General features: G+C 38.4%; 1 long non-coding RNA gene across 2 annotated transcripts in view; it reads right to left on the reverse strand.

Annotated features, from left to right (window-relative positions):
- Positions 1–22,078, reverse strand: part of LOC120388074 — an 89,870-nt gene that overhangs the window by 7,122 nt on the left and 60,670 nt on the right. The window contains exons 3-4 of one of the 2 annotated variants that reach the window (XR_005590489.1): positions 15,654–15,737; positions 14,389–14,500 (exon numbers count right to left, since the gene is read on the reverse strand). This is a non-coding gene — a long non-coding RNA (uncharacterized LOC120388074). Of the gene's footprint in view, positions 1–14,388; positions 14,501–15,653; positions 15,738–22,078 lie in introns of those variants that run through there. The other variant, XR_005590488.1, reaches the window with a different exon arrangement.

The raw sequence follows: 22,078 nt of genomic DNA on the forward strand, positions 1-22,078 counted from the left end.
AGTGGCTGTATAGACACACCGAGTAGCTGTGATGTTTTGGTGATCACCAGTGAGAGGTTTTGCCACTGCCTGCTTTGTAACTTTGGGTGCCTTAATTCTATGGTGCTATGGTTCAGAGAGAGATCTCCTCCTGGCTTCCATCAGGCTAGTTACTCCCTGCAGGGTGACGTCAACAGCCCTTCATATCCAGAGTCTTCCCAAGTCCATCTACCCCAACCTGTTTTACCTATCAGACATTTTGACTTTTCCCCTGTGGTTCATCACCCCCCAAAGGACTGAAATCTGCCCCCAATTATCAGTTCACTTTGGCACATGCCAAATTCAGGGCTCAAATTCTGAACCCTGCTTTGGGTAAAAATAAACAAAAGGTTTATCTAACAGAAAAATCACAGATTGAAAGATGGACGTAGTAAGGAAAAGCAAGTACATGCACGTTATACCAAAGATAAACAAGAGGATGCAACTTTAGGCTTTACATGTCTATATTAGCTAAATTCCTTTTTCTAATATAAGCTACCTATTGCCTCTGAACAGTTTCCGAACAGTGCCCTCATCAAAGAGGAGATCCAGCATTTCATGGACAGAACAGTGCCTACACGTTGGCCCTCAGTTTGTGGATGAGCGTCACCTCTAACCCCTTTTCTTTTAAAGGTTTACATGTTGTTGGGGTTTTTTTTTTTGCTTTTTCTCAGCGTATGGTGATTTATGGTGGGGAAAATTCTCTCCTCTCTTAGCTTTCCAAGACTGGGTTTTTCTTTTCAATTTCAAGTTGCTTCAGTGATTAACCACTAACTATAATGGTCCACCATGGTCTTTTCCTACCTGGACAATAGATGGGCCCTTGAAGTTACTTGTGTATGAACAACTAGCTTTGGAGGGCCCTGCGTACTGTGAGGTGTACTTGAAATTGTGGTACCAGTCATGAGCGTACTATTCTATGTACAGAAATACATAGATTCATAACCAAAGGCTGTATGCATATCTTGTAATGACCAAGTTCAGAATATTACAAGCTTTCATAAAAAAAATCTTACTTATCATATTTTATACACAATAGCATTGTATGCAATGAGTTGATTCAAGTGCTTATTCTTTGGGGTTCAGACCTCCTGTGTTTCCCTTGGGGTGTCTGGACTCTGATTGCTACAGTAGCACGCTCGCACTCTGAAATATGTCTCACAAAGCTTTGAGTTTCTGCTCTGATGAGTGACAGAATGTTTGCCAAGACTCCTTAACTCATTTTGAAAAGTGCCAAGGATCTTTTTCCACCACTTGGACTATCAGCCACCTGAGATGGACACACAGAAAAGCACATTCAGCACCATATCTGAAAAACGATACTTATTGATCCTGCCTGCGCTGGCCAGGGAAAATGTTTCACTAAGAAATGTATTTTAGCACTGTTCATTAGATAGGTGCTACAGTGGCTTCCCTGAGACGTGTATCTGGAGCTATGCAGTTCAAGCTCCTCTCCAAGTACTGTACTCCCCATGTGCAATGTTAACATGTAGGTCCTTAAAAAATAGCGGCTTTAATTCTTCCCCACAGTACAGTGTTTTAAAAAAACCAGATCATTAGAATTTCATCCACTGTGCATATGTAGTAACTATTTCAAAACATTTTACTAAGCACTGCTTGTTATCATAACAGCCATTACTATGCATCGACATGGTACATCATGTCAAAGATCTACGTATTAACGCCATATTATGCACTGACACTCTACATTTGAATAACTCCAAAAGAACAGTTGATAAGATGTATCGTGTCAAATGAAAGGCTCAATATTATGCCTTGACATAACACATCGTAACAGCTCTGAAGGAGGGGAGCCATTAAGATGGATCATGTCAATGCATAGTATGGAGGCATTAGCACGAGGTTTTTTGACATGATCTATCTTAATAGCTTTATATCCATATTGAAATGACACATTATATCATGTTAGAGATCCATGTATTAGCACCTTAATGACCTGTATTTCAAAGCAAGCCACAGTGAAGTGAATGTGGAAGAGTGTTATATCGAGCACATCTGAGGTTGGTTTGTTTATTTTTGGGAAGGGAAGACAGAGACCTTGAGACTGGTGTTAACAATCTACCGTGCTTTATTTTTCCACTCTCCAGACACACATACACACAATTTCCTGTTAAGAATACCTCCAAAAGGTAATTTACTAGCGTCTGAAATATTCTAGTTAGCACTATCATAATGGTCAGATAGCTGGTATGCTATCACTACTATTTGTCAACTGTTCATAACTGTCTCATTGTTTCCTTGTGCTCCCTACCATCTGACTGGTGCCACTCATTGCCTCTCATTTTAAACTTAGAGTGTGAGCTCTTTGGGATAAGGACTGTCTCTGTTATATTTTGTTACGTGTCTAGCACAGTGAGACCCTTCCCCCTTTAGGCACTACCATAATAAAAACAATAAATAAAATTACAACACAAGCAAGGGCTTTCAAAACCAAATGTGCATATATTATGAGACTACAGGTAGAAGTTGCAATGCTGCCACCAGATGTGCTTGACTGGCTCATGACTGGAGATACCACAAAGCATTCTCTAAGTGGCAGAGTACGAATGTAAATGGACATTTCTGGGCCCAAAGCATAAAATAAATCAGTTTACCCATTTCTAATGTTAAAAAAAGTCACCCTGTCGCTTATGGAAAACTCCTATAGAATGTAATAGAAACTGAAAGCCTTCCTATAGGTTTATTTGTAACTCCACCTTCAGAATTTACAGGAGGATTATATTCTTGCTATACAATTCTATAGGATGATTAAAAATACCTATAGAAAAGATATTTTCTATCCAATCCTATAGATTTTAGAGTAATTTTTATTAGAATCTGACTTAATTTCATTATTAATAATTGTATAGGACTTTTCCATAAGTAAAAATACTCAAGAAGAGCATAAACTGTAATAAAACTATTTAGTAACATTAAGGTTATTATTTAAAGCAAGGAAAAGCAAAGGGGTATACAGTCAAAGTTGTCAGCTACAATTTTCCCCTTGTGCCTAGAAGTTACTGGGGGTTCACATCCCTGAGATGTTGTGTACTAGTTCAGTAGCCATGTTTACTGGTTTATAGAAGTGATAAGCAACTCAGTCATCAGCATGTAGTTAGGGCCAAATCCTGCTCTCAGTTACAATGTATATCTGGAATAACTCCAGTGACTCTGAACTAGATTTACCAAAGTTGGAATGGGAAAGCATAGGATACACCACCCCAACCCAGTTTTGCCCCAGGCAGCCCAGGGGAAGGAGGACATCTAGTGTTGTGATTTGTCACTTCAGGTAGCATAGGGAATGCATTAAATCAGGGTATCCTTGGTAGTCAGAGCAAGCCCCCATTCCCAGCCAGTGCCACATTGTTTGGGGGCCTTGATGGTCCCCTGTGCGCTTCTCTAGCAGGCAATGTTTAAAAGGGAACTGGGTAAATTCATGGTGGCTAAGTCCATAAATGGCTATTAGCCAGGATGGGTAAGAATGGTGTCCCTAGCATCTGTTCGTCAGAGGATGGAGATGGATGGCAGGAGAGAGATCACTTGATCATTGCCTGTTAGGTTCACTCCCTCTGGGGCACCTGGCATTGGCCACTGTCGGTAGACAGATACTGGGCTAGATGGACCTTTGGTCTGACCCGGTACAGCCATTCTTATGTTGTTATGTTCAAAGTTGCCACTTTCCATCACTACAAACTCCCTGTCATTGGTTGCCACTGACAGACTCTGCCAGGATTTACAACTGCCAACCTAGTGTTAAACGTGGGCCTCTGACTGAGACAGTTTGCTAAAGAAACTATGTATGGAATCAGCGATGATTTCTGAATCATGGAATAGGGCCTCTGGAAATGTGTCTAGTGACTTAAGCAGTTGTACCCTGGAAAATTTACATTTGGTGCTTTGATTGCTCAAAGAAAACTTAATGGTGAAACAAACTAGTCAAAGCAATTTTCCTTTAAAGTCATGCAGTCCTAGGTCTTCAGTGATGAGTAATTAACTAAAGATAGAACAGCCTGAATAGTTCAAAATTGTATTTAACAGCCAATGCAAGAAACAATGGCCCAAACACATCCATGCTGCATTTCCCCAGCAGTCAATAGAGACATACCAGAAATGAATAGCTTAGTGAGTCTTCAGCCATAGCTAGATTCCTAGTAGTTATCCTTTGTAAGCTCATGTTATGCTTTCCCACTTGTGGGGGGGGGAAAAAGTCTCACTGACAGAGAAGTATCTCTTAGGTTTGATCTTAGTATCCTCTTGTTTGCATCTCTACCCCAGCTAAACATGCAAGAATCAACATAACATTGAGCACCAAAGGATTAAATTGGTGCTCGTCTTAATTTAAGTCATATTTAGTTTGAAAACTTCACCTACAGGAGCTGTCAGTCTAAAGACAGACATCTGTAGCATCCCACTGCTATATTATTCATTTGAATTCTTTCAGGATTTTTACTGGTGAATGACTAACTTGGATTATTTTTAACATGGATGCTGAACAATCCAAATTCTGTTAGGTACTACTTCCTATTTACCAACAAAAGTAGGTATTTATTGTCATCTCAGCAAAGGAAAGCAGACTGCTTAGAATTTTTGACACAAGTAACCATGATTGTTATGTCATCCTTATTTTGTAATTTCAAGTATGTTCTGATAATTATTTCTTTTAATCACAGTAGGTCAAATTTATTCCTAGTGCAACTGAATTGTTTTCAGTCAAGTTGCACTAGGGATGAATTTGCCCCATGACTTCTGTTTTTAGAAAAAGCATCTCCTTGCTGCCAAATAATTTAAGGCAAATACTATGTCTTATTGGGTCGGTAAGAGTGTACACATCTCTAGGGCTCTGGCAATCCAGGTGTGATCCACAGGAATGCTGGTAAAAGATTGAATGTTATTATATATGGGTTAGGGTTACAAAATGTTAATACTTCAGTCATATGACAGAGGTTAGTATGCACTAGCTGCAGTGGCTGTTACAACACACGTCTCCCTGGGAATCGCAGAGCTCTTAATGAAAGCTCTGATTTGACTAAATGATAAAGACTTACAGAATTATCTTCCAGTGAAGGCACATGTCAGGGCTAAAGTGGGTGAGATTCTGATCACAGTTACACAAGTGTAATATCATTCTAATTAATGGAATTGCACTATATTTACAGCATATCGCTGAGAGCAGAATTTAGCCCAGAGCCTTTGCACCAATCTGATCAGAATTCTTATCTACATATTGTTCAATTCATTCCTTCCTTCTTCGTGTTTTCTTGCCAACATTTGACCACATTGAGGGGACAAGTGGTGGAGGGAAGTTGTAACTATTAAGGCCTACATTTTAAGAAGGTGTCACTGATTAACATGCCTCAATATTTGGATTCCCAACTTGAGATACTTAATGTTGAGTCTGATTTTCAGAGATGCTGAGCATCTGTAGCTCCTATTAACTTCAGCTGGAGCTGTGAGTGCTCATTACCTCTGAAAACCTGACCCTTATTAAGGGTCTCAAGCTGTACTGCCCAAAACTGAAGAACATAAAGTTATTGAAAAGCTAGGCCTCATTCTTCAGAAGCTCAGCCTGTCCCTTTTAGCTATGCTTTGCTCTTCCTAAAGACTTTCAGGACATGAGGAGCTGGATTGTGGATGATCTGCTTAAAGCTTAAACTACTGCCACTTCAAATGAAAGGAACTGAGAGGCTAAGGAGAATGGGAGCATGTTTCTTTTAAAAAATTCCTCAGGCTACTTAATTATGAATAACAGACGTTTTGCAGCATGAGCTTTCGTGGCTTGCATCCGAAGAAGTGGGTATTCACCCACGAAAGCTCATGCTGCAAAACGTCTGTTAGTCTATAAGGTGCCACAGGATTCTTTGCTACTTCTACAGAACCAGACTAACACGGCTACCCCTCTGATACTTAATTATGAATGAATAACAATAATTATTATGTAGATCTCAAACTTCTTCATCACTCTGCAGTTAGATTTAATATTTGAATACTTTACAACAGAAAAAGTGCCTTTTTGATTAATTGAAGTGAATTAGAAAATGGAAACACACTTTAAACCATTACGGAAGTGGAAGAAGCAAGATACTTACATGACGTTACTAACATTTTGATTAATTTAAAAATGTTCTTTTCTCATTTTTTTATGTCTCTAAAATATCTGTACTTAGGTTAAGATCTTAGAAAAGTGACTTGATTGATAGCACTGGGAACTGGGAGTCAATCCATATCCCTAGAACAAGCACAGTCTAGGCAGCAGCAGGGCAAACATTTCCTTTTTCACCTTTTAAGGGGATTATCTTGATCAGTGATACTTGACATTCCTGTGTCTAATCCAGGGGTCGGCAACCTTTCAGAAGTGGTGTGCCGAGTTTTCATTTATTCACTCTAATTTAAGGTTCCGCGTGCCAGTAATACATTTTAATGTTTTTAGAAGATCTCTTTCTATAAGTCTATAATATGTAACTAAACTATTGTTGTATGTAAAGTACATAAGGTTTTTAAAATGTTTAAGAAGCTTCATTTAAAATTAAATTAAAATGCAGAGCCCCACGGACCGGTGGCCAGGACCTGGGCAGTGTGAGTGCCACTGAAAATCAGCTCACATGCCGCCTTCGGCACCCATGCCATAGGTTGCCTACCCCTGGTCTAATTCTAGTGCCTGTCATGTGGGGTGACATAGGAAGCTCATGCCAAATACCATTCAAAAGAATGCTCCTCAGCCTGCCTGATATATATAGTAGGGGCCATTGTTACTATCTTACCTGACCTCCTGTACAGAGGCCCTAGAACTCCCCAACATAATTCCTTTCAAACAAGAGCAGATCTTTAATAAAATTAATCTTGATTTCAAAATTGTCAGTGATGAGAATTCACCATTGCCCTTTGTAAATAATGAGGATTCAATGCAAGGGCTGAGCAAATGGATCCCCTCTGCTGGGATCCCTCCCTAAGCTTATAAAGCAATCAGTAAGGGGACAGAAGGTGACAAAGGGGGGGGGGGATCATTCCTCACTCCCTCCCAGCATCCAGGAAGGAGGAGAAAAGGGAGATATTCTGCTGACTGGAGTCATAACTAGACACAAAATATGTGACTTCCTGATGAGATTTGGATGAAATATTCCCAACAAATAAATTATTTGATAAATTAACCCCCTTTTTGTGTATCAATAATCCACACACAGAGTCTGCTTGTTATATGAAATGGATTGACTATGCAAACTTATTTTACCTTATGGATTGTGCACAAAAATGCTTCAACTATATTGCTAATTAGCCACTAGTTGATTTTCCTGGTGTGGAAAATTCAAATTCTCATGGTATTGTTTCTGCTCTTTGATAAGAAGTTGAAAACTTTTATAGACAGAAGAAAATCAAAGAGCTTTCAAGATGGCCACATAAATATTTCCAGCACTAACCATCATGTTGCATATTCACTTTTTACACACTTTTCTATAAGACAAAAATGGTGTGTAGAAATGTTCCTAGGAAATAAACAAAAACAATTGTGAATACCATGAGAGCAAAGTTGTGGGTTTTATTTGAAAAAGAAGAAGCTTTTTTGCAGTATTTGCCTAGCTACAGGCTTGAAATCATTTTGCAATGTTTTCATCATGAAGTTGCTTGCCTCTGGAAAGGTAGTAGGTTGATCATCATGACGCAATATTATGCTGCAAATGTTGTGACCATGTCAGAACGTTATGCTGTGATTGTTTTGTGATTGTCTGCAACTCCCTCCAGTGATGAAATAGCTCTCCACCTCTTCAAACACAGACAGTCAGTGGTCTTAAGTAAAATGGCGGAATGTGGGTGAACTGCTATCTTCTATGCTTCCACCCGTAATGCCAACAGTTTTGGGCGGGTTGTCAGCAGTGGGGATCCAACCTGAGACCTCTGCAGCTTTTAATACTTGAGCCACTATTGCCTGAGATAAATGACCCAGCTCTGTTAGCCAAGGCATATAGCAGACTTATCAATCACTAGCTGGCCTAGCCACCACTAGCATGGGACAGAGTGCCACACCAAGTAGGCATGTCTTACACAAACTAAGTACAATCACCAACTCTATGTAACTGTATTTTATTTTAGTGTCAGAAATATATGTGAAGAGAGCTGAATTATTGATTTTGTTAGTTACACTTTGAACTCTAAATCTTCTCTTTTCCTAATGAATAGCCCTGAAATATTCTCCACAGAAACCACACGGATTATACTTTTCTATATAATAGGAATGACTTGTCTAATTTCCGAAAAACTGTTATCTGAACCAAGGTGAAGTGCCAGCTTTTATCTCAATGTCTTGACTGCTGCTTAAAAGGAAGAGTGGCACTAGCCAGCTTCTTGAGGTTTGCTAACAGCATCAGGATTAATTGCAACTCATTGCTAAAAATCAATGAAATACATCTCACTAAATCTGACTGATCCACAGGTACACTACAGAGAGTGCATTATCCTGGCTTTATTTAGTTACACAGTTAGAACCCAGAAATGAGCATAAATGAGAACATCCTTCAATGCTTTGAAAACAAAGGGCTGGCTTCACAAAGTGCAAGCTGAGGAGTGTGTGCTAAGCTCCCCTCCCTCCCCATCTTGTTGGAGATAGGTGCCTATGTCTGGGCTGTAGGGAGATGCTTCCCTCTGCTTGGGATTCTCAGCTGCAAACCCTCTTTTGGTGTTAGGTGACAATGCTGTTTTAGCAAGAAATTGGGGTGTGGGAGGAAAGCGTTTGCTCCTAAGGGATATGGTCTCAGCAAAGGGCGAGAGCAGCTACCAGAGTCCTATACCCTATGATTCCCCCAAGTTGTATTCACGCTCACCAAGGGTAAGCACTTGCTTAGCTGTAGGCAGGGATCTGTGCACATCGGGATGACTCTGTTAAATAAGGTAATGAGCAAGCTGGTTGGTAAAGTCACTGGGTTTCACCCAAAAGAAAGTAAGAAGGAAAAAGGGCAGGAAGAGCTAGTGACTGTCAGTGAGAAGAAAAGGGGGCAGAAAAGAGGAGCGGGATATCACTGTGATGAAGGCTGCACTTTTAAGACAGCCAAAGTCACTTCTGAGTAGAGCGGCCCAGAAACTGAAAAAAGTCTGTGCGAGGGGGATAATCCATGCTGCCCTCTATCTTTATGGCAAAAATTAGTATATGTGGAATATGCACAGTTAATCTGCAGGGAGAACAGGATGTTAGATTTTGGGGGGGGAAAGTCCACTTAAGAACTGCTTCAGATCCTGATCCTGAATTGAGCTGAGCACCCACAACTCCCACTGAAGTCAAGGCGAGCTCATGGCAGGAATTGGGTTCCTTGTATCCCCCATGCTTGGGGATGAGCATATGTGCAAGGATAAGTGCTTGTAGCATCAGGCCCCTGTGTTCATAAATAATGTTAAACTGAGCAATTATTTTCTTAGCATTTGCTAAAAGCTCTTCAAAATATCACTAGTATTGCTTAACAAAGCCATTTGTGTAATGAATATAAATTACTTGTGGGAACGACACATTCTTTACTTAAAACTAGTAAAAAAAAATCCTGTAAATGATTGTTTTCTAATATACAGAGATCCATAAAAATAGCTATTAGCTCTGGAATTAAAATGGAATGTGGTGTTTATTAAATAAAGAAATACAACAATATTACTTTTAAGTACCATATATTCATTTGCATGGTTAAGAATTAGCACATGTATTGTAATAAGAAGCTCTCAATGTAGAATCAGAGACTGCCAGCATGGGTGCAATAAACTTTTCAGAATGGTTCATACGATTATACTAATTAGAGATAATCTAATTTGAACAATTTTCGTCTTCTAGAAAAAGTAATATGATGTCACTCTATGGGAAGAGTCACTACCCCCGCTCTGGGGATATGCTAAAAAAACCACACACGTTATGTGCAATATTAAAAATTAGGGTTGATCCATGAGACAGTCTTAGATCTACCCTTCTTCTCTCAAAAGATCCACCATATAGATTGTTAAGCCCCCATAATTATCTCCCCTATTTGTGACAAGCATAGACTAATCAGTCTCTGAGGGAGTTTTCCTGCAGATCATTGAGAAGTGTGTATATGCTTCACATTGCTTATCAAGCTATTTTGTACGCAGTATCACATAAGAGCTGACAAAAGTTCATTATCCACATCTAGACTAGAATTACTCCAAGTTAAGAAAAAAAGGCTCACTTTAAAAAAAAAAGTGATCTTGAATTGAAACAAAGAACAAAGTTTAGATAAGAAAAAAGCAAATCTAGGTTCTATCTGACTTTAATCCCATATTAAAAGATTAGAAAAAACATCTGAAGAAATCAGAGATAGTCTAATTGAGGTTCTCGCCTTTAATCCTGCTAGTAGATTCCCCCTTGGATACCAAGATCTGTCAGTGTAGAGTCTTGGGAATTCTCCAAGGAAAAATAAACCATGAAGAATGGACATACAACATATTTTCTCATATTTAAAAAGGGAGAGAAGTGTGAGGAAGGAGACAGAGAAAACAAAAAACAGAGTTGGTGATATCAAAACATAGTTCACCCCAAGAAAGAGAAAGAATGATGTATAATAAAAAGTGAAAATGAGGAAGCAGATTAGAACAGTACAGTGATATGGAAGTTATTTGCTAATACCTAAAATTCTGACCTCATCATAAAAGCAAAACAATGGGCCTGATCCTGATTTCTTTACTTACCTCAAACTCCCATTTATGTCAATATATTTGTTTTTTCAGACCACAGTATTTTCATAATCTTTATGCAATATGTGTGTTTAAAAAGCAAAGCCTATGTCAGAATGCTATGCATCATAAATACTTTTCAAATTACATTTTATTAAAATGATGTAGTGCAGCATTATACATATATGTAGCAAAATAAGGAAGGCAAATATTTAATTTCACTGATTTCTATCATGCACATAAGTAGAAAAAATGGATATTAAATTCTATAGCAAGGATTAATATAATTTATTGGTTCAGATTCTTATTTGCTACATTGGTTTTAATCCTAAGTAACTCCACTGAGAGTCAAAAACCATTTTTCTCACTTTTACCAAAAATGGTGACAGAGAATCAAATAAACATGCAGGAGATGCAACAACACCAGTGTCAGTGGACCGACACCAGTGGAAATCTGGAGTAACTGAGATCACAATATGCCCATTTATTTTAAAAGTAGTGTTAAAAGATACTGGAGAGATCCAAATACTTGCATCTCAGGCTTGCATATTTGACTCTCCACCATTTAAAAACATTTGTTCTGTCTGGTAAAAATCAGTTTTTCACATATGAAAAACTTAATTTTTCTAATAATAGGCGGCAACATAGTTTTCTATAAAGTTACAGTATAGTGTGTAGTGAACATACGGAGATTAATTGTGTTGTAACTAGCTATTGTGTATTTTGATAAGACAAAACTAGCTATACCTGGGTAGCAGTTCATATTTAATATCATGTGGATTAAGCTTTCCCAAAGGAAAAACATAAATGACTTTTTATTTTAGAAATATGACTTCATGCTGTAGATTTGTGTAAAAGCAAAAAGAGAACAAGTGTAGCAGACAACGACAGAAGAAAATAGGTATTAAAAATGAGAAAGCTCATCAAAGGGTATTTCTATATAAAATCAAGGAAAAGATACAAGTGGATAAGATAAACATAAAAGAGGTTCAGAACTGTTACTTTTATTGCCTGGAAAACTGGTATGATTCATGTTTCTAAATTATGTAAAGATATATAGACAATGAAAATATGAGCTGCTTAAGCATAAATGTGTTTGTCTGCAAAATATTATATATACATATATAGAAGGGTTAATTCACTGTGTGTTCGGAAAGTTTTCTTTTATTTCCATCATAAATAAACTCAGATATGAAAAAGTCATTTTGAAAATTGTAATATGCAATTTAATATTTTATTAACAATGTTTTAGAAAAAGATTCATATGTTTCAGTAATCTGGGTTATGAGGCACTGCAAAATGTAGTAGGAATCATTCTGTAATGCAACAAATTCCTACAGCGTGGCATAAATACTGGGAATAAATTAAAACAATCTAATATGCTTCGTATTTCCAAATTCATGAAAATATAAAAAATTTTTTAGAGTGCCTGATCCTATGCTCCTGCCACTGCCAAACTTGACTGGCTTCAATGGGAACTTTGCCTGTGTGAGGAGTGTGGGATAGTTATACAGGAAAGAACATCAGCTACAGAGGCCATGCCTGCAACGTTCTGAGCACCTCCTAGGAAGGGCTGAGTGCCCTTAATTTGTACTGAATTATATGTGAGCTAAAAGTGCTCAGCAGCTATTGAATTGCCTGGGAGTTGAGGGTGCTCAGCAGCACATCTGAGAGTCTCAGCATCTTGATGGATCAAGACCCCAATTTTATAGAGTTTTTCACAACCAACAATGCTTCAAGACAAGAACATACACTACAATTTTTACATAATACTAATTGTTAACTATACATAAGGACTTGTACTTTTCAGTTTTAATGAGCTCATTCCCCCCCATCTCCTCCAAGAGCTATTTCTCTCTAGGGTGGACCTCCCCACTGTTATCCATGTGTATAGGTTTGAATCTGCTCCTACTGAGGTCAATGGCTAAACTCCCCTGGTAACCCTCAGATTGGACTGGGCCCACATTCCTATCCAGATAGTATTATTGCAATGTGCTTTTCATGGGGCTGCCCTTGAGGAACACTCAGAAGCTACAGCTAGTGTAGAATGTGAACATTTGACTGTTGGGCAGCATCAGGGATGTCTACAAAACAAGTTAGTGTGCGGCAAACTGGTGTACTAGATCCACACCCTGGCTTGCTGTGCACTAAATCACTGTGTCGACAAGCCCTGAATCATAAACTCAGTTTATACTAGTTGTAGTATAACCAACCCCAAGCATTCAAAAATCATGAGATTTTGAAAAGTATAAATTGGGGATTGTGACATTACGCTCCATATTCTTTATGGAGATATGCTTATGCTATGGATATGACATAAATGTACTTTATGCAAGATGACTCATGTAAGTTGTCATTGGAAAGGTTATGATTTACTGAATGTGTTTATCCAATTCATATCATGCATGTATCATTTTTATATCTGAAACTGGAAATATTGACCATTTCAGATTTGCTACGTTGGATAAAGCCAAACAATGTTAGTGGCTTATTGAAGAAATGCACACAAGCAAGGGCAGCAAAGAGTCCTGTGGCACCGTATAGACTAACAGACGTATTGGAGCATGAGCTTTCGTGGGTGAATACCCACTTCGTTGGATGCAAAGGATTACATATGCAAGGATTATCCCAGGAACTGTGTGCAATAGAAACCTCTGAAAGATAGCCCTACACAATGTGAATTGTTTGACGCAGGTCAGATAGCTCTCTACAGTGGGAACTGTTTGACCCCGGTCACAGCAAAAAAGCTTTCCAGCAAGTGAGGGAGGGGAATGGAAAGATATAAAAGAGGGACAATGACAGCATAAGGGGACCTCACTCTCCCTACAACAACACACCTGAAATCACCTGACTGAACTATGGGAAGTGATGGTCCCAGGCTGGAAGGATTTTTAGCCTGTGTAAGAAAACCTGTGAAAGCCAAGGCAACTTGTGCAAGCCTGTTTATCAGTCAGTGAGAATTTGCTAAATATTGCAATTCTCCCAAGACTAAAATAGCTTTATATTTTCTTCTCAAACCTGTTGATATTGCTCTATAAAACATAGATTGTTTGGCTCTGGCTACTAGAGACCACTGTTCTCGCTGTGTATTGCTGCAACAGCTGAGATAAGTTATCGCTGTTAGACCACAGAATTTCATGTCAGGGGGAGGTGTCAGGACATTTTCAGTGGAGAGCCCTCAACTCTGGAATTTGCTTCTCTCACTAATAAAAGCAGAATTTGTTATTTCAGGATTTGTGTAAGGCCCATTTTTTTCCCTCAGGCTTTTTCCCTCGGGATGATTGTGGGTTAGATGAGGGTTAGGTCTGTGTGGGGGGAGGGGAAGGTTGCAGTTCAGTTGGGTGCTGACTTTTACTGACTGCCAGGAGTTAAGATGCTATTTAGTATTTTTTGTTCTTTTGTCAATGGCATCTAGGCACCCTTGATTATTTTGTATAAATCAAATGAAATATATATATATGATATGGTTGGGCACATTTTTAACAGTTGGTCAGATAGTTTTGTGGCATTTTTTACATTATATATGTCTAAAATGACTTGATAATAGGCATAGTGAATCAAAATGTAGCAATAGATATATACATGCAAATTCATAAGTATTTTCAAGTCTATATTAAATGATTATGAAAAATCTTATACTTGGTTATCCAAAGCCTACAAATTGTCACTAATTCTGTATTTCCTTTGGAAAATCTGACAGACTACTAAAATTACTTACTTTAATATGGAATATTAACTGGAATCATTCCCCAAATGATACCTATGATTAATAACTTCAGATTTATAGAAGGTAGCTGTGGGTGGAAATCCTTCAGTCTGTTGTATAACTCTAGGAAATGACCAAAAAATTACATAACACATAAATCAGGCTCCCAAGTCAGATATTTATACTAATGTAAACTCTTGATAACACTGAATATTAGTATAAAGAAGAAAAGGCCAGCCTCCACCATCAGATGAACACACATACTGTGTCTACTGAAGTGTCATATATTCTAATTCAATCATGATACATGGAAAAGTAATTATCAGTGTACCATTTATTGCTTCTGCCTGTGCCAAAATACCGAATACCAACGGGAAATTAGAAACATATTTGATTAAACTATTAAAATTGAAGGGTCAAATTCTGCTCTTACATACATGCATGTAACTTCAGAGGGAGTCACTGTACCTGTTTTATTGGTGAACTCTCTATGTATGATTACCTTTGGCTGTGTAAATTATTGGTTTATGTCAGACCTTGCTAAACCAGGATGAAACTCTTATAGTATGGCAAGATAGATTTAAGTATCATCCCAATGATGTGCCAAATCAGGATATCCCACAAACTTATTCTCCTGCTAATGCTCTTCAAAGTTTGCATATTGCCTTCTCTTAATGCTCATAAAATTAAAGTGCATAATCCTGAGGTCAAGTGCATACAGATTATTATCAGTTACAACTTTATCCATGATTTGTGATTTAAAAAATATTTTGTTATGTAATTAAAAGGTTTCAAACATTTCATCATGTACTCAATGATAAATTAGACTGCTGCAACTGTGTCTATATATCTAATTATACACAATCATTCATAGTGTATAATTAGATATGTAGACAGATGGGGGGGAGGGTGCGGGTGCTGGAACAATTTGTAGGGTGGGGGTGCTAAGAGCCATTGAACCAAACTGTAAATCTTGTATATGATGGAATTAGAGTGGGAAATTAAGACTTGTGAGGTCTAAAACTAAAATTTAGATCTATATTTTTGTTTTTCCTATGATCGAAAAGACTGACTGATTAACCTGGTTCATATATTTTGAACCTTAAATTAAACTTGAGTATTATTCAGATACATATGCCTTTACTCATTCCATGTCCATCTAGCCACTTTTAAAATTATTAGTGTGTATCAGGAGAGGAGAGTAAAGTTCAGCGCAGCATCTCCATCTTCTCCCCACCAAAAACAACCCAACCTATCTGTAAGACTGGTGACTTACTTTTCATAAGCAGAATCTAGTTCCTTCTTAATGCTAATGAATTTTCAGAGGCGACCTGTTTGATTTCAGAGATAAGGCTTAAACCTAGAAGGAAAAAAAGGAAACATAAGAATCCTTAAAAGCTTTATCTGTTGAGAAGCTAACAATATTCTTTTCTTATCTCACAAGTTTGAAAGTCAGATAACAATTGTGTTCTCCAGTGATATGATTTCTGGAGATCTGATATGCTCTTTCCAGTTGGCTCAGATCCTCCTCTCTTCTATGTCAAGTAGTAAATGGAAGCTTAGAGCGTGAAAAAAATATGAAAACCTTGGCAGATACCTTTGTTAAATATTTTATAAAGATGTCAATGTTATGCATGTGCCTGTTTTCTTTCTTCCGTAAATTACTAAAATTAAGTGCAGCTGCCTTAAAGAGAGACTTTCTGACTGTAGAAAACTTTTAAATATAAATTTTAATTAATTGATTTTCACATATATCTCATACTTTTTCTTTCCATGTTTGCTAATTATCAAAGCTGTCTGTATTTAAACCAAAGCTTCTTTCCCTCCCAACCCATTCTCTCTTCTCTTTTGATCACATAGTGAAGCCATGACTCTGTGTGTGATACCACAATCATCCCCATTGTGCCTGATGTCACAAATGCACTATTATGAATCCCCTGCTGCTTTGCTCACAGGCCACCTTAAATAGGACAGACGCCCAAATGCAGTTTAAAAATTAGGGAGGGGAGTTATTTATTTCACAATTTACCAACTTCTTTTTTCTTTTTGTGTGTGCTAGAAAGAAGCTTCACCTCCTGCCTCTGATGTCACTGAGTTTCTTCTGCAACAGCACGTGGAATTTACCTCCTCTTGTTGCAGCTATCACTAAAGGTGCATGCAGGTGATCATTGTCTGCTCTTAGAGAATCCCTGACAAAGAAATTTCAAGGCATAGGGAATGAGTCAGAGAAGTATGGATTGGATGAATGGACTTTAAGGTAGATAGAAAGCTGGCTAGATTGTCGGGCTCAATGGGTAGTGATCGACAGCTCGATATCTAGTTGGCAGCTGGTATCAAGCGGCATACCTCAGGGGTAAGTCAGAATTTTCACAGTGGGGGAGGTCTAGGTTGGCTATTAGGAAACACTATTTCACTAGGAGGATGGTGAAGCACTGGAATGGGTTACCTAGGGAGGTGGTAGAATCTTCATACTTAGAGATTTTTAAGGCCCAGCTTATCAAAGCCCTGGCTGGGATGATTTAGTTGGTGTTGATCCTGCTTTGAGCAGGGGATTGGACTAGATGACCTCCTGAGGTTTCTTCTGATCCTAATAGTCTATGATTCTATGATTTCAAGTCAATTATTAACATGGGAATGACTATTCTAATGAGATGTTGTGATGTTTGCACGTGATATGGCACTTGATCAGATAAGCATCTGAGCATGCACATTATATCAAATAGATGTTTCCAAAAGATTCAACAAACTGAGACTGAGCTGCACTGGTGTACTTTATAGGTCTGAATTTTGCCAGCATAGACACATCACTAGAACAGAAGAGCATAGTGGAAGGTGGTCCTTAGAAATATCAGAAGAGGAAACAATAGTCTTTTCCCTTTTGCAGCTTGAGTGCCTTGCTTTAGATTTAAAAGCAGTAATGGGCAAATTCCAAAATGATATGAGGTTTTGTTCAGATATTTGCCCCAAAGGTGAATTTTCATCTAATGCTGTCTGAAATTACCCTATATCCAGCTGAAATGAGTGAGTGCACACAGAAATTAATACTCATTAATAATAAAAAGGATAGAATTTCACTTGAGTTTTTGCCAAAATCTCACTTCTGTTTTAGTTCCCATTCATACTTGTAAGGCATGGCTATTTAAACGATGATAGGCACACATAAGTAAACCAGTACTTTGTATACTAGAAAAAATGGAAGAAAGTCAAGTATTGTCAATTGCAGCGGTTTGTTTGTTTGTCTTTTTAGGAAGAATCCAGGAGAAGAATTGTATCAGTTACTTTAATATCCCCTGTTACTTCATCTTCTTGAGCATTGAGGTAACAATCTCTCTGCCCATGGAGAAGTTGATCTAGATTTAATAAGAGCTTATAAACACTGCTCCTGGCAGGGTTGACTTGAGGGAAGGTCACCTACATACAGTAGTGTTTCTAAACCCTGTTGATCTGGAGAGTTCAGAATGAGGTTGGAATTTGATTTGGATTCCTTGCTAAACTGTGGAGCCAGCATTTCAGATACATATGAGCTCTGAGGTTAATCTTGTTGTCTATCACATACTTGTTGACGTGCCTACTGCTTCTGTTTATCCCACTTTAATGATTTAAATTTTATTGTTCTCATTTTTAACAGAGTTTTGTACAGACTGAGACAAATGCATGCAATAGCAAGTTTATCAGTTTAATTGTCTATTTGATAAATATTGTCTTCAGCAAATTATAAACATTAACACAATAAATTAAATAAAATGTGCCATGTTCCAAATGAGTTTGTTTCATTTTATCCGTCACCATTCCAAAAAGAGTTGCATCCCATGAATAGTCGCTTTGCTAACTCATTTATATACTATTTACCATTTATATAAGTGACTCTATGTCATTATCTGCACAACTTACAAAGTGTTCCAGTGTCTAAATAGTACTGTGAGTAGAATAACTAAGGCCGGGATCGGCAACCTTTCAGAAGTGGTGTGCCGAGTTTTCATTTATTCACTCTAATTTAAGGTTCCGTGTGCCAGTAATACATTTTAACATTTTTAGAAGGTCTCTTTCTATAAGTCTATAATATATAACTAAACTATTGTTGTATGTAAAGTAAATAAGATTTTTAAAATGTTTAAGAAGCTTCATTTAAAATTAAATTAAAATGCAGAGACCCCTGGACTGGTGGTCAGGACCTGGGCAGTGTGAGTGCCACAGAAAATCAGCTTGCGTGCCTCCTTCGGCACCCATGCCATAGGTTGCCTCCCCCTGAACTAAGGCAACCATAGCCTTTTTTTGGGTAGCTAAGTTTCTCATATCTTTGGTGTTACCATCAGTAGGGATGGAGAAGATATACTGAAAGGTGCATGGAGATGATCGTGATAATTTGCAGTGTGACATGAACTCTTAATTACTGTACATATTGAGATTGTACTTGCCAACAGGTTTTAGGATGACATAAGGACCTAGAAGTGCCTAAAGCTATGGTTTACATGCTTTGTTCATGTACATTGAATGGTATGAATACTATTACATTTATAGACAAACACCCACATAAATATTAGATCTATATGCTGTAGTTTGTAGAAATACCACTGTGTAAAATGTCTTTCATAAAGTACCTTGCTTATTGAGGTCCTATGTGTTACACAAATTGTGCTGCAGGTTTTCAGAGCTGTGTGGATGTGAGAAGAGCAAAAAATAAATAAATGAGGGATCTTCTAAGGTATCTTCCACCTGCCACTCACCTCATATAGTGCATTTCTCCCTCCATCACCATGCTAAGTGTTTTCATTGATGCCCTCCACATAGCTCTTCACCATGGTTTGTAAGAAGAGGCTTTACAAAGCCTGGTAGTTTGCTTAGCATTCCCTACTGTGCCTTCCTGAGAAGAGAAGATTTCTATACTCTTGTTGCTCTGCCCAAATTCCTGAAAATCAACATGCTGTCTTTTCCAGGCCAAATGGTATGAAAACTCATAGAGAAGGAAGTGAAACAATAAAGGCAAATAAGAAATGCAGTGAAAAATATTTGTATCCCCATTAGTTATAAATGTAGTGACAATTGTCCCCTTTCATTTATTAGAGATGGTTCTACTATACTGTACTACCGTGAACACTTTCTAAAGGCCAAGATGTACCCTAATTAGGGGGACTGCATAACCACCTCATCCCATTGGTAGCCCTCCGTGAGCTCTCTGCTTTATAAGAGGATTGAATAGTTTGTGCCATCTTCTTTTACTCCCATAACCTTCTCCTCTCCGGAATTTCTGCCTCTAGTACATTCAAAATGCAGCCACTAAAATAATTTTCCTCGCATGCTACTCTGACCTTTCCCTTTTCACAATCCCATCATTGGGTTGTCTTCATCTTTCATATTAAGCTCAAGCTTCTTGGTTTTACTCTGAAGGCTCTGCACTCCTCATATCCTGTTGCTATCTAATCTTGTTCCTTCTGACTACTCTGTTCCAGCCACTCTCCTCCTCCCTCCTGCTTTCTACTCCCTTTGCATTTTCCTCATTTGCTGGGATTTGCACTGGCTTCCATGCTGCTCCTTACACTTAGAACATTCTTCCTCTTCACATGCTCCTTTTCTTCCTTCAGATCCCCCCTCAGAATACTTCTGTTCATTTTCATTAAAATACAACTACTGAATATATACCTGCAACATCACAAAGTCATATCCACACCGGTGTGTATATGGTTCTGGCTACTCTATCTATATCTCCTTGGGCCAGAGACCATGTCTTCTTAAATTTAATAACAACCACAATGTTACGTTGCTTAATAAATAATAATAATAATTGTTAAGTCATATGTTAAGTAACAAATATTACTTTTAAGGAAGCATTGAGGTTATTTGGTTAAGCACTCATCTGCACTATGGCATAGGGCTTGATTAGCCTTCCACTCAGGTGGAAGTCAGATGCAATTCCACTGAAGTCAATGGAATTAAACCTGTGCAAGACTGGTGTAGACAAGCATAAAATCAGGCCCATGGTCTTTAATTAAATGATTATACAACATTTCTCAAATAGTACAATGTATCATTGAATTTTTCAGTAACCATTATTATCATTGTCATTGTTATGTATTATTTGTAATGCATGAACGCGTGGGGGCCCCAGTCATGGCCCAGAGTCCCATTGTGTTGGGTGCAGTACAACCACAGAACAAAAATATGGTCCCTGCCACCAGGAGCTTACAATCTAAATAGAAGACACGAGACTGCAGGTGAATACAGACAGGTAGCCATGGGAGTGCAAGACAAACAGATGAGACAATACTGGCCAACTTTCAGCAATTCAGGGCATTTTTCACAACAGCAGTAGTATTATTTTAAAATATTTCTAGGGTTGGCAGAATTTGATTTTTTTTATTATAATATTGATGGATAATATTGATGTTTATTTTCAGTCATTTTAAAATTTGTATCTATTTTGATTTTCATAGTTGTGCGAAATTATAGTTTTTAAGCTTTTTTTATATTCACCAATTTAAATTTACACAATTGTGGGAAATTACTGGGAGGTGTAGCAGATCGCTGACTCACTGGTATGGCGCCTTCTGCTGGTTGTCCAGGAATTAGCACAATTCCAGCTCTCAGAGCACCTCCAGCTGGCCAGTGTCTCTCTTGCCTCAGGCCCCATATCCCTCCCAAACCCCAGTGCCCCTTACTTTGGGGTGCTGCCTTACAGCAGTCCCCACACCCTGGGTCTCCCCTCCTAGGGGAACCCCCAACCCTCTAAGCCCATCTTGCCTCAGTGGCTTCTGCCAGTCGTCATCTAGCCCCCTTTCTCTGGGGAAGACTGCAGTCTGTAATGGCCACTCATCACTGGCAAGGAGCCTCTGCCTATCCCTGGGCTGCACCTCTGTAGCACCAGTACCTGCTTAGGCCTTAAGCAAGGTCTCAGCCTGAGGAGTTGCCAGGCAGGAGCTCCCAAGCTCCTTTTGCCCTTCCCCAGCACTGCTCTGCTTCAGGTACCCTTGTGCTCCCAGGCAGCTAGGTCCATTTCTCTTCAAAGCTAGAGAGAGACTGTCTGCTTTCTGCCCCTGCAGCAATTTTATAGGGCCCAGCCTGGCCCTGATTGGCTGCCTCCCAGCCTCTTCTTATTGGCTCTCAGCCCCAGCCTTCTCCAAGGGCTGGCTTTTAACCCTTTCAGGGATGGAGTGGGGTGACCACCCTGCTACAGGGGGTATCAGAAAATACTTATTTAATGACAGTAGACATGGAGATATAGCTCAAGCTTATAACTGTTAAAATACATATTGTCAATATCATGTCAAAATACACAAAGTAAATATCCATAAAACAAACTCTAATAAGTTCTCAAGCAGTATTTTTCTTACTTTGCCTATCTCTAAATTTTGCTTATTATTGATGGAAATAATTTTTTTCAGTTTGTGTGTGTTTGGGGAAATTGATATTTACCAACATTTACCGCTAAAAAAATCTAATCTTTCCACATGTAAATATTTTGCAGCAATTTTGCAGTGTTACAGGGCTGCACCTGTAACACCTTTAGCTTAGTGGTTCCTTTGAGCTAAAAACCTTGTTTATAAGTACTTTTAAACCAGTGTGTTAGTGTAGTTGTGTCATTTAGAAATAAATTTAATCTAATAGTGTCATTAATCTGAAACCTTATTTCAGGGATGCCATTTAGCTTCTAAACGTATATCCGAAGGACTCACTTAACCTACTTTCTTAACCTTGTGGTGCCATTAA

This window comes from Mauremys reevesii, linkage group 1, assembly GCF_016161935.1.
Source record: "Mauremys reevesii isolate NIE-2019 linkage group 1, ASM1616193v1, whole genome shotgun sequence".
In the NCBI taxonomy this organism is placed as follows: Eukaryota; Metazoa; Chordata; order Testudines; family Geoemydidae; genus Mauremys; species Mauremys reevesii.